The following is a 12,379-nucleotide window of genomic DNA, read 5'->3' as shown; positions in this document are numbered from 1 at the left end:
TGGTACAGAACTTGTAGGAGTGGCCAACCAGTGATTGGTCCAACTTGAGACCCATATGACTGCAAGAGAGTCAATCCTAGATACTGCCTGCATGTCCAAGAACCAAAGGCACAGAGACTTAGAGTAGCAGAGAGTCCTAGGATAGAACCAAATATAAACTGGCAAAAGAATGAAATGATTTCTAATGATATTCTGCTATACTCATAGACAGGAGCCTAGCCCAGTTATCAACAGAGAGGCTTCACCTAGCAACTGATGAAGATGCCACATCCAAACATTACCTAGAGCTCAAGGAACCCTGAAGAAGAGAGAGAGAAAGGACTGTAGGAGTCTGATGGTTGATGACACCAGGAGTACATGGTCCATAGAATAAACGAAGCATGGCTCATCAGGGCTCACAGAAACTGAAATGGCAATCACAGAGCCTGTATGGTTATGATTTATGTCTTCTGCATATATGTTATGATTGTGTGGCTTGGTATTCTTGTGGGACTCCTAACACTAGAATGGGGTTTGTCTCTGACTCTTTTGCCTACTCTTGGAACCCTTGTTTTCCTACTGGGTTATTTCATTCAGTCTTGATATGAGGGTATGTGTCTTGTCTTATTATAACTTGTTATGTGATATGTTTGGTTGATATCCATGGAAGGACTGCTCATTTCTGAAGGAAAACAGAGAAGGAGTAGATCTGGGGGAGAGGGTAGATGAGAGGGGCTGCTGGGGAAAGTGGAGGGAGAAGAAAGTGAGGTCAGGATGTAACATATGAGAGAATAAAAAGAGCAAAAAGAATAGCAAGACCTTGAAGACTAACGGGGAGCAAGATTTAAGAGAAGAAAGGGAGAGAAGAGGGGGACAGAGAAGGAATAACTAACAGGAAGCAAGTTTGAAAAAGCCATATGAAAACCTACTGTTTTACCTGTGTGTGTGTGTGTGTGTGTGTGTGTGTGTGTGTGTGTGTGTTTACAGACTTTAAATAGAGTTGCCTTATATTCTTATAATATAATTACAGGCATAATGCTCATCCCAGAACCCACAGGTTGCTAAACATAAATCCTAGTCCCAGCTGTGAGATATCTCCTCCCCAAAATGCCATTCAGAGGCGTTGCAGATATGCCCAAAACAACACAGACTATTGCCCCTGCTTTTGTTTGCATGGGAAGATCCTATTGCTTGACACACCACACAGTTGGTCACCGGGCATGAAGACCTCAAGTTCACACTGAGCGGGAAGCTTCCTTCCTGCTGAGTAGCTTTCGTAGTACTAGAATGTCCCATGCAGGCTGTTGGAGACAGAACAATTTACCCCCTTCCTGTGAATAAACTCTGTGAGTTGCAATAATGATCACTTTGACAAGTGAATGCTCATGGGTATAAAAGTGGAATGAATTTGGGTGCGGGGGTGGGGGGGGGGCAGTAACCAACCACTTTCTAATTGGATTTAGGGCCTACTCAACAGGAGAAGAAAATACATGTCTGGTACTGTAAGACCAAAATCCCATGGTTGGAGTATCGCATGCCACAGGGGTGGACCTGCTACTATTATATTGCTAAATGGACATACTATCAGATTGATTTCTAAATTATTATCTTTATGTCTATAAATGAGTGGAGCTGCAGACATTATCAGGGAAGCTTCTTTCTGCAGTCTATGCGCAACTGGACAGAATGCAGAGAAGACACGTCAGTAGCATATCATTGTGGATCTCATCCCTAATTCCCGTACATAATTGTCAATTAAAATTCTATGTTCAGTCAAATTAGCATTCAAGAGTGGAGATATAATAAGCAGAGGTTTATCTTGAAGTCTTGAAAATATTCTCTTATTAAAAATTCAGTTCTGTTTGCTTTAAACACATGCTTATTTCGCATGGGCATGTGACATAGCATGTGTGTGGAGGTTGGAGGGCAGCAGGAGGGAATCAGTTCGCTCCTTCCAACCATTGTGTTGCCAGAGTCAGGTCATCAGGCTTGGTGACAAGGGCCTTTACCCACTGAGCCACCCCACCAACCTATGAAATATTTCTTCTACATAATATGCTCCTTCCTTTATATTGTTTCCTGAGTTTGCTCTTTGTCTTTTAAATTCTAAATTTTATGCCAATAAGCTTATTTTGTTTCTTTTTACTTCATCTCTTTGGAATTTGTTTTACTTCCCAAGTGTGAGAAATTAAGTCGACCTTTAGTTCATTCAAGTTCTTAATTTTACCAAGTATTGCCTTTCTCTTACTCCCTTTATTCTTTCCTTCAGGTAAAAGAACATATATGAACCTTTTGAAATTCTATTTTCTCATATCTTACTTATTTCCTATCACTTTGTCTTTCAGTGCAAGCTTGTAGATAATATTTAAGATCTACCTTCCAGTTTATCAATTCTTACTTCAAGTGCACTCCATTCTAGTGGTTCTAGAATGTTCCAGTTAGTTCTTCTAAAGTATGACTTCCTACTTACCAATATTATCACAGCTTCTTGTTTTTGTTTAAATACCTCATGTTTTTAATCATTTAAACTATCAGTGATATAGTTCATACAAAAATGATGATGTCCAAGTTAAGGGTCCAACCTACCACATCAATTTTTAAATTTTTACTCAGGAAATAGTTCTCTCTCTCTCTCTCTCTCTCACTCTCTCTCTCTCTCTCTCTCTCTCTCTCTCTCTCTCACACACACACACACACACACACACATTCTATCAAGAGAGGGTCTCCAAATAATGCATGTAAAATAAGATCACATTTCAAACAGATACACTCCCACAGCATCCCTTTCCTGCATTTCAGGTACTATCTTCCTAGTGTTTTGGACACTAATGAAACAAATGGGTTATAGGAATCTTGTTCCATTTTTAGCTGTGGAGGATAAACTGTACTCATTTTTACCCCTTTCCTACTTTAGTAACCTTCAGAATTCTTTCCCAACAGAAGCTAACAAATGCACTGTTTGTAGAAAGGGTAACCCATTGCTCACTTTAGAAATACGGTTTGTAGCCTGGCCTGCTGACACATGCCTATAATCTCAGCTCTTGGGAGGCAGAGGCAGGCAAATCTTTGAATTCAAGGCCAGCCTAGCCTACATAATGAGTTCCAGCACAGCCAAGGCTACACAGAAACACCTTGCCTCGAAAATAAAAATTTAATAATAAATAAAACAAAAAGGAAAAAGAAATATTGTTTGTATAAGATTCATGATACCATGTATACATGTACTAACATATTAATAAAATCAGCAGGGAAGAAAAATGGGGATAAAACAGGGAAATGGAGAATTAACATTTTTGATCAGTGACTGAATTTCAATCCTTAAAAATACTTTTGGTGACAGATATCCCTTTTAGTTTGATGATAAACTCAAGGCTGTACACCTAAAACAAAAATCTGATCCCAGAAGAGATCCATGAGCCCGAAAAGAAGGCCCTTGATAACCTCAGAAAAATAGCAACTGTTTACTACAAATAAAAACTTCTCTGATGAGGGTTGAGAAATGCATTAATATATGGGCATAACAGTAAGTTATTAGGAGTCACTTTAATAATATGTCCACTGAGCAGAATAATAGTAGTAGAGTTTCCCTAAGTCCTAGGACCTGTCTAGCCATAGATTCTTGACCCAGATGATGGTGCCAGGTATGGATTTCATTTTGTGGAGTTAGCTTTAATATAATCAGAAAGTGGTTGTTCATTCCTACGATGATCATTCCACTGTTGCTCCAAAGGGTATGTCCTGTCAATCAAGTCATGATTATAGCTCTCAGAGTTCATAGCTGGGTAAGCCTGATGGCTATCTTTCTCCTCTGATGCTGTGCAGAGTATGCTCTAGCCCTTTGGAATTTAGCCATTATGGACGAAGTTTCCAGGTGAGTACCAACTTGATTTCTCCATATTCCATGACTAAAGCATATGGCGTCTTCATGATGGTGTCTTTGGATAACCAATGGTAGGTAATTTTAGGGGTCTTTGGGAACTCGATGACCAACAACTCCAAAAGAACTCACTCCTGGCCTGTGGTACCTAGGAGCGGCACCATTACCCCATTATAGAGTAACTCAACTCTTTCTGTATATGTGTATGTATATATTTTAGGAAGCCTCTACACTAGTAGGTTTCCATATGATTTTTAAAGGGTCTTTAATGTTAATTATTCTTCTCTATATTGCCTCTTCTACTCTGCCTTCCCATCCTCGACCCCAATTTAATCTTTCCTGTTCCATCATTCTCCCATAACCCTCCATACAATTGAGTTCTATCTTCATGGAACTTGCTCACCATACTAATTTCATGACCTCTATGATATTTCAAATGAAATGTGTGTATTTGTGTGTGTGTGTGTGTGTGTGTGTGTGTGTAGATTTAAGCTAATGCCCACGAATGGTAGAAAGTGTGCAACATTTTTCTTTCCGGGTCAGAGTTACCTCTCTTAGAATGACTGCTTTCAACTCCAACCAAGGTACAGAGAATGAGATTGCAGAACACTCAGCCCTAAGTTTGACATCTATATAGCATCCCCCTCCTAAGAGGAAAGAGGAAACATAAAGAGTTTTAAGAGCCAGAGGTAATAAATTACTACAAATAATCAGTGTTTTCTGGACACAGCCTATGCATATGGATATAACACATATTCAGTTGAAGAACAAGACCTAAGCAAGAATGAGCTACCAAGGAAGAGGGAGATGGGCACAAATTCTCATGCCTTATTGAAGAGCGCTTGGTAACTAATAGTTATAGGAGAGTTGACTTTCTTTAAAAGAGCCCTTGGGATCACAACCCCATAGGAAGAACAACAGTGTCAACTAACCCAGACCCCTCAGAACTCCCAGAGACTAAGCCATAAACCAAGGAACATACATGGGCTAGTTCGTGGTTCCAGGCACATGTGTAGCAGAGGACTGCCTTGTATGGCCTCAGTGGAAGAGGATGGTCTTAATCCAGTGGAAACTTGATGCTTCAGGGAAGAGGGAGGCTGGTGCGGGTGAGGTGGGAGTAGGGGAGAGCACCATTTCAGAGGCAGGGAGGGAAAGAGGATGGGGTAAAGAACTTGGGGAGTGGGGACCAAGAAGGAGGGCAACTTTTGGGATGTAAATAAAATAATTTTATAAAAAAATTTCAAATAGGCTTTTCTATGAATGATTTGTGTTATTAATTAAGCAATAATTAATAAAATTACATTTGAACAGGAAAAAAAAAGAATAGAGCCCTTCATGGAATAGCCTTCATGGAATAGTGAAAGGCTACCCATCCAAGAATATATGGGGAACACAAACTGGACTCCATACGTTTAAACAAAGTTGGCCGAGCAGGGAAGAGACTAATCTGGGGAAAGCTATGGAAGGAGGATGAATGAGATCAAAATACAGTGACAGAATTCTCAAAGAACAAATAAAAATGAGAGGGAAAAAGTAATAGTAAATTCAGCCCAAGTGAAGAAATCTTAAGACAGGCACAATCCCATTTCTCGGCGGCCTTTGGGGACTGCCTCTCATCAGCTCAGCTTCAGTCCGTCAACTTCCTCTGGATAGCCTTCTCATTCCGGGTTTTCTTTCCTATCTTCTCCAGCTACTGCTTCTCATCCTCCGAGTTTCCAGCAGTGGTTATGCAGAGTCCCTAGGTTGAAAGGCTAAGATCACAAGCATTGAAGAAAGAAATATTAAAGGAGAAGCTTTTCCAAACTTACCCTGTCAAAGCCCCTGAGGCAGCCTCCCCTCAGAGAAGGCCCTCTTTCCCTGAAGGCCAACTTGACCTGTGACATAAGGCTGTGAAGTAATGTGATTCCAGAACTCAGGGCCTTCTGATGCTCCGGGACTTTTTTTTTTTTTTAAATCACTCAGTCATCAAAAAGCCTCAGTTGCAGCTGTGTAAAAAGAGACTCTGCAGCTCTCGCTTACTTTGGGTTGCATTAGCTCATTCTATACATCATTCATGACAAGCCAGGAACCACAGGGCTCCCTTGGTGCAGTCCTCCTGTCCTTGACCCAGCTCTAATTTATTTGGACATTTACTTCATAAATGTGGGAGGTTCCTGCAGCTGAAAGCAGCTGGGCAGAGTTGCGTTGCAGTAGGTTCTCCCCTGGTTGTCATAGCAAGCAAAGGCAGTCCTGGCAAGTAGGAATCCTGACTTACCCACCATGCCCCTCTCCTTCCCACATGATTCACATGGGCTATCACTAGGCAATGGTGATGGAAAGAGTGAGGCCAAGGAGACTTTTACAAACTGTCTGTGGATGGACTGTTTATGGTTTCAGCCTGGTACTTTTCCTTGAACCCAAAGAGAGGCCCAAGACAGCTTGCAGCGTGACTCCTCTACCTCATGCCCGTGAATACATTTGCACTTCAGCAGCTGCCTAGTCTGGGAAGGATCTACAAGTCCACCATGTGTCATGTGGGCCCATCCAGGCTTTCCAAATGTCATATGGCCTCAGGGTTGAAAATGAGGAGCCCCCAACCATGATGCTCCAGGAGAAGAGTCCTATAAAGATTTTTCTGCTGTTTGTAGACACAGCTCTCCTACCCACTGGTCATAATCAGCACTTTGTAATTCTCTTAGGAAGAATAACATGGAAGCAGAGCTCCTTCTCTTCCTGATGGAAGCACAAAATTTGGTGTCGAGGGCTTTGGGCACTTGAACAGAGCTAGGAACTCTGGTCTGGTTCAAGACGCAAATATGATTAGCCAAAGGTCTTCTCAGATAAAGCTTAGGATCATTTCAATTTGCCATGATTCCATTACCCTTATATGACAATGCCTGTGGAACTGGGGGGCTACAAAATGCTAACTTACCAAAGCAAGAGTAGATCCTGCCAGGGACTCAGCATAGACATAAAAACAAATGTAGACATTTTAGAGAAAGAAAAAAAAATCTCAACATCAAAGGTCAAAACACAAGGGCTTTTATACTTACCTGGCAGTTAAACATAAATTCTGTTTCTGCAGAATTCTAATAATAAAAGTCTTCTTCCTAAAATGACGGGGAGCACAGCAGACTTCGGCACAGCAGGACAAGTAAGCAAATCACAGAAGTCGCCATCATTAACTAGACTTTCTCCCCGAATATGCAATGCACTTTGAAAAGCTTTGTAAAAAATCTAGTACTTTGTTTTAAAGGGACTATTTTTATATTTAAGCACTGAGGAGCCAGAGGAGTATATCATCTCTGGAGTTCACCACCCGAGGTATCTGTCAATCATCGCATCTCACCATGGGTCCTGTTGAACACTCTCATTTCTGCATCACGCGGACCCTAAACCCATCACTACAAGAATGTATAGAAGAAAGCCTCAGCACTAACTTCAGGGTCATTTCCCTTACAACCTTCCTGGCCTTTCTTTCCTTAGTGCCTCTCTGTCCACACTTCTCCATTGAGTCTGTCTTATTCCAGCTTCATCTTGCGTGCTAAGCTTTGCCCTTGGGACTGGCAGAGCTGAAGGGAAAGCTCTTGAATACAAGGTTTGCTAATAACAGTGGCAGCACAGACCACTGTGAGCCGAAGTAGCCAAGCAAGAAAATCTCTCAGCCTGGAGATGTTTTCCAGCACCTGGGAAGTAGGGCTTGTGGATAAACAAAAATAGACGTCAAAACCGACTGGCTACTCATAGCTTCTGTTGTCCATAAAGACTTTGAGGATCTAGAGCCAAAGGCCTTTTCTAGATGCCCTCCAACCTAGCAGAGAACGTTGGCTCTGCAGCTGGTACTAAATCAAAAGAAGCCGTGTTTCAGTCTGAATCAGAATCATGCATTCTTTCTTCCATGGATTTCCAATCGTTCCATCAGGTCTCTAGTGGCCTATAACAGTATCTCCTAGGAGTAACTTATCAAAGTCGGTGATGAGCTCCTTGTCAGAGAATGGCGCTTGCCTCTGCATCCCCTGAGCCTCCCGGGTTTCCACTCTGGACTGACAAGGCTTCCCACATGAGAGAGCCTCTCCTGCTCAGTCTTGGAAAGATCTCCTTTCTCATCATAGAATGGTTTTTTTTTGTTTGTTTTTGTTTTTATTTTTGTTTTTTGGTTTTTTGGGGTTTTTTTTTGTTGTTGTTGTTGTTGTTGTTGTTTTGTTTTTCCAGAGCTGAGGACCAAACCCAGGGCCACTCAACCACTGAGCTAAATCATCTTTTTCAAGATAACTACTCACAAAGGAAAAATTCATTTTCTCCAGCAGGTCCCACTGGGTATATAAACCACCTTTAAGGGCAGGCCTCATCCCCAGGAGGAGATGGCCAGCACAAAACAAACTCGGGGGCAGTTTTGAAGGATTATTTTTGTCTCCCAATGCTCTGTCTACACTGTTTTTATTCTTTTAAGCCTTACAGGTATTTTGCTTATATATTATGGTTTCTGATTTGGGTTTTACAGTTTTTCGGTGTGTGCAAATGTGTGTGTCTCAGCATCTGTATAAGTTTCTTGTGCTTTCTCTTTGGATTTTTTTTTCTGTTTATTTTTTTTCCTGCTCTGGATTGTTTGGTTTTTTATCTTATTATTTTAGATGCCTATTTGTATTCTAATGAGAAAGAGAAAGAAAGGGTGTGAATTTGGGTCACTGGGGAAGAGGGGAGGATCTTGGTGGAATTGGGGGAGAAGAACTGTAATCAGAATATATTGTATGAAAAGTAGTTTTTTCTAAATAGAAAATGAAGTCAGCATTTTAGAGGAACATTTTCTCAGCCCTTGACTTCTAGAAGTCAGGATTTAAGTTACATATAGATACTAGATGCCAAAGTTGGAGGTTAGATGACCACAGACATAAGTCACTTGTCATAACAAGAAATTATAACATATTCACATAGGCCCTGTTCTTGGGGCTCTTTCAGTCAGACCAACTTAGACTATAATGGTGTTTTGTCCAGAAAGTTCACAGTACTATAGTTCAAGAAAAATCTCCTTTCAAATATTTCAAGTATTGGTGTACACCCCCATACACACACACACACATACATACATACATACATACATACATACATACATACATACACACGTTCACGCATCCTCAGGAGTTTGGTGGTCCTGTTGTGTAAACAAATATAGCAAGCCAGGTCATTTCCTTGCAGTAGCCATCCTTCCAACTCCCGGTTCTGCATTTCTGGTTATACCATTCCAGATATAAATAATTCCTCCATGGTCAATTGTACTGGCTTGTTTTATATCAACTTAACACAAAATCTGGACAGAGGGAACCCCAATTAAGAAAATAATTCCTTAACATCAGGCTGTAGGCAAGCCTCCTGTAAGGCATTATCTTAATTAGTGATTGACAGATGAGGGCCCAGTCCATTGTGGGCGATGACACCCCTGGACTGGTGGCCCTGGTTTCTATATGAAGGCAGACTGAGCAAGCCGGGATGAGAAAGCCAGGAAACAGCACTCCTCTATGGACTCTGCATCACTTCCTGCCTCTAGGTTCCTGCCCTATTTGAGTTCCTGTCCTGACTTCTTTTGATGATGAACAGTGATGTAGAAGCATGAACCCAGTGCCATCTACACATAATAATAAATAAAAGTGTTGCCTTTCAGAGCATCAGGAACTAGTAGACTATTGCCATCCTCCCTGTTAGCTCTCCATGCTTAGTTCTTTTAGTCCTCCTCTGACCCCATTCCTGTGTCCTCACCTACATCGACTCCTCCAAATCCCCTAAGTTTCTCTCTGTCCCTCTCAACCTACCTCCAAAGTCAGGGTCATAGTCCAGGTGCTTGCTCACTGAGGAGATGACAGGCCAGCTGTCACCTCTAGCCCCTCTTACTCTGGTAAGTAAATGTCCCAAAATAGGTCTGGCCTTTCATGCTGCCATCTCTCATTGCAGGCTGCTCCTTGGTTGTATTTCACTATCACTCCAGCTCCCTTCTGGAATTACTGCTGTCCAGGTTTCTCATCTTCTTGAACTGTACGTACTTTGGATTCTTTTCTTCCAAACTTAAACAGACCACCGGTGAGCAAACCCAGGAAGAACACATCTTCTTATCATCTGTAATAGGTTGAAAATTGTCCCCGAGTCTCCATGAATCTTTCTATCAACGTTGTAGTGGAAGGGAAATGCAATAGAAGCAACAACAAAAAAAATCAAGCATTATTTTTTTACTCTGTATAAATGTCAATAACATTCTAGAGTGTGACTTAGCAAGCCAGATAGGATCCACCACATCAAGGACCTCACGAGCCAGGGGTGATATGTTATTTGAAGTAATGGAAAAGACACCCCTACTAAAGTAAATTTTTCTAAGGTTACATGGAACTTCCATAGGTTTCTTGAGGTTTTGCTGCCCGTGGCCCCTGCATTCTCCCCTTCTCCTCACACAGGATCTATCTGATGATCCTTTCTTGGAGTTCTGATATAGCAAGTGGCAGAAAGCATGTATATAATGACTTGAGAGAGCCCACCGTCCACCAGGTAAATGCAGCGCCCTACCTACGTAGTGAAGAGGACCACTAGGAACTTCTAGACCCAAAACCTAAATCTCTATTGCTTCACAGAGAAAGAACATTCCTATTTTAAGACTTCTTGGGGAATACTGAATCGGTGAGTCAGTCTGAGTCACTGCCCCTTTAAATTTTATGGAGGAAGTCTATTCCTCAGCCACTAGGCCTCCATGCTTTATTCTGCTCAGCCTCAGTGATCAACTACCTGGTTTACCACAAAGGCTAAGGAAGGTAGAAAAGCAACAGTAACCAAGGAAGCTCTGGGATTATGACAATCGTCCGAGGCTAAACTCAGCTCTAAAAATAACTCACTAACCACATCCGATTTCCTCTGCCATCCATATACAAGTACCTAGAAAAATACCCACAGTTCCAAAGAATCAATAACAAGTGCTACAAATAACCACAGCCCACTCTGGCCTAAAATAACACCCATCCCTCTTTTGTTAACCTTTTAATACATAGCCTTTTAGGTAACTTTTAAGCAATGAGGATATTTCATTGTAAGGCTACTCATCACGATGAAACTTGAAACTATAGGACCAACAGAGGTCTCCACATCAGTGAATGTCATAACTCAAAAAGAATAGCGCATCAAAACAAGGAGGAACAGTACACCAAATGCATTTGGCAAGTGCCATATGAACCATTGCGAGGTAAGCATGGCTTCTCCCATAGTTTTTGGAGCAACGTTTTAGAGCTTCAACATTAATGATAGCAATATTAATTGTGCACTAATACACTACCCATATTAACTCACTTAATCACAACGTCCCTTGGCCGGAAGCACACTGCCATAGCTCCCTTCCTATTGCTGTGATAAAGCACCATAACCAATACCAATTTGGGAAAGGGGGGTCTGTTTAGTTTGCACTTCCACATCACAGTCCATTATTGAGGAAAGTCGGGCAGGAGCTCAAGACAGGAATCTGGAGATAGGATCTGGAGTGGAGACTGTGGAGGGACACTGCTTACTGGCTTATTCTTCATGGTTCTTTCAGCTCATGTTTTGCTTATACAGTGCAGGACCACCTTCTCAGGACTGGCACAGACAACAAGGTCTGGGCTCTCCTACATCCATCATCAGTCAAAAAATGCCCCTAAAACCGTGCTTATAGCCAGTGTAATGTGGGCCCTTTCTAAACCGAGTTTCCCTCTTCCCAGAGGATTCTAGCTTGTGTCAAGTTGACAAAATGCTAATCAGCACATACACTATTCATGAGTGTTAGACTTCAGATCTTCCTACCTACCTGGAAATTTCCACTACATTTCTGTACTGTTGTTTATCATCCTTCTGATGCTAAGGCCTTCAAACTTTATATTAATAAAAACTCCCTTTCTCCCAGTCAGTCAAACTGATTCTTCACACCTTTAAATTACTTCAGTTCAGTCCCCCCAGCAGGTACTTATTTCTCACACTTCTGGATTTAATAGTGTCTTCTGGATGTGGTTCTGCAATAAACAAAGGGAATGGGTTAAACACCAAGTTCCAGTCCAGCCCTTTTTGTTCTTTAAAGAACAGTGGTAACTTCATCTAAATGGAAGGACCCTGCACCCCAGCTAGAAGCCCCCAAATCTTTGAGACAGTGTCATAGTATTTATGTTACTTTCTAGAACAGCTGTTAACAAAGCTGGGTGGCCTAAGGAACAGAAATGTACTTTCTTGATTTTGTCGCATTGATTCTGAGGTTCCAGGGCTGGTCTCTTCAGGGGCCTCTCTCCTGTGATTTCAAATGAACGTTGACTACTGTTGTCCTCACATGGCTTCCTTAATATGCTTGCCTATGTATCATTTTCTTTTCTTCTAAATACACCAGCCATATTGAATTGGGGTTCTTCGCCATATAGATGAACTCTCAGCCATGAGTTCTTTAGACCTCCTTCTCAAACACAACATAGAATATTCAATCTCAACATAGAAAATTTGGAAAAACAATCCATTTTTTAAATAGTTTAACAGCAACACGTGTAAGGTCATGCATGTTAT

General features: G+C 41.5%; 2 long non-coding RNA genes across 2 annotated transcripts in view; one reads left to right on the top strand and one right to left on the bottom strand.

Moving 5' to 3' along the window:
- 4933416M06Rik (RIKEN cDNA 4933416M06 gene) overlaps positions 1 to 5,722 on the bottom strand; it is a 39,078-nt gene extending 33,356 nt beyond the window's left edge. Inside the window, exon 1 of the long non-coding RNA NR_045846.3 lies at positions 5,665 to 5,722. This is a non-coding gene — a long non-coding RNA (RIKEN cDNA 4933416M06 gene). The remainder of the gene's footprint in view (positions 1 to 5,664) is intronic.
- The window catches only part of Gm36427, a 79,670-nt gene that overhangs the window by 45,848 nt on the left and 21,443 nt on the right, over positions 1 to 12,379 (top strand). The gene's annotated exons all lie outside the window — the stretch shown is intronic.

Source organism: Mus musculus, chromosome 13 (genome assembly GCF_000001635.26).
Source record: "Mus musculus strain C57BL/6J chromosome 13, GRCm38.p6 C57BL/6J".
NCBI classification, from domain to species: Eukaryota; Metazoa; Chordata; class Mammalia; order Rodentia; family Muridae; genus Mus; species Mus musculus.
The sequence above is the reverse complement of the archived record's forward strand: the minus strand, read 5'-3'. Positions and strand labels throughout refer to the sequence as shown.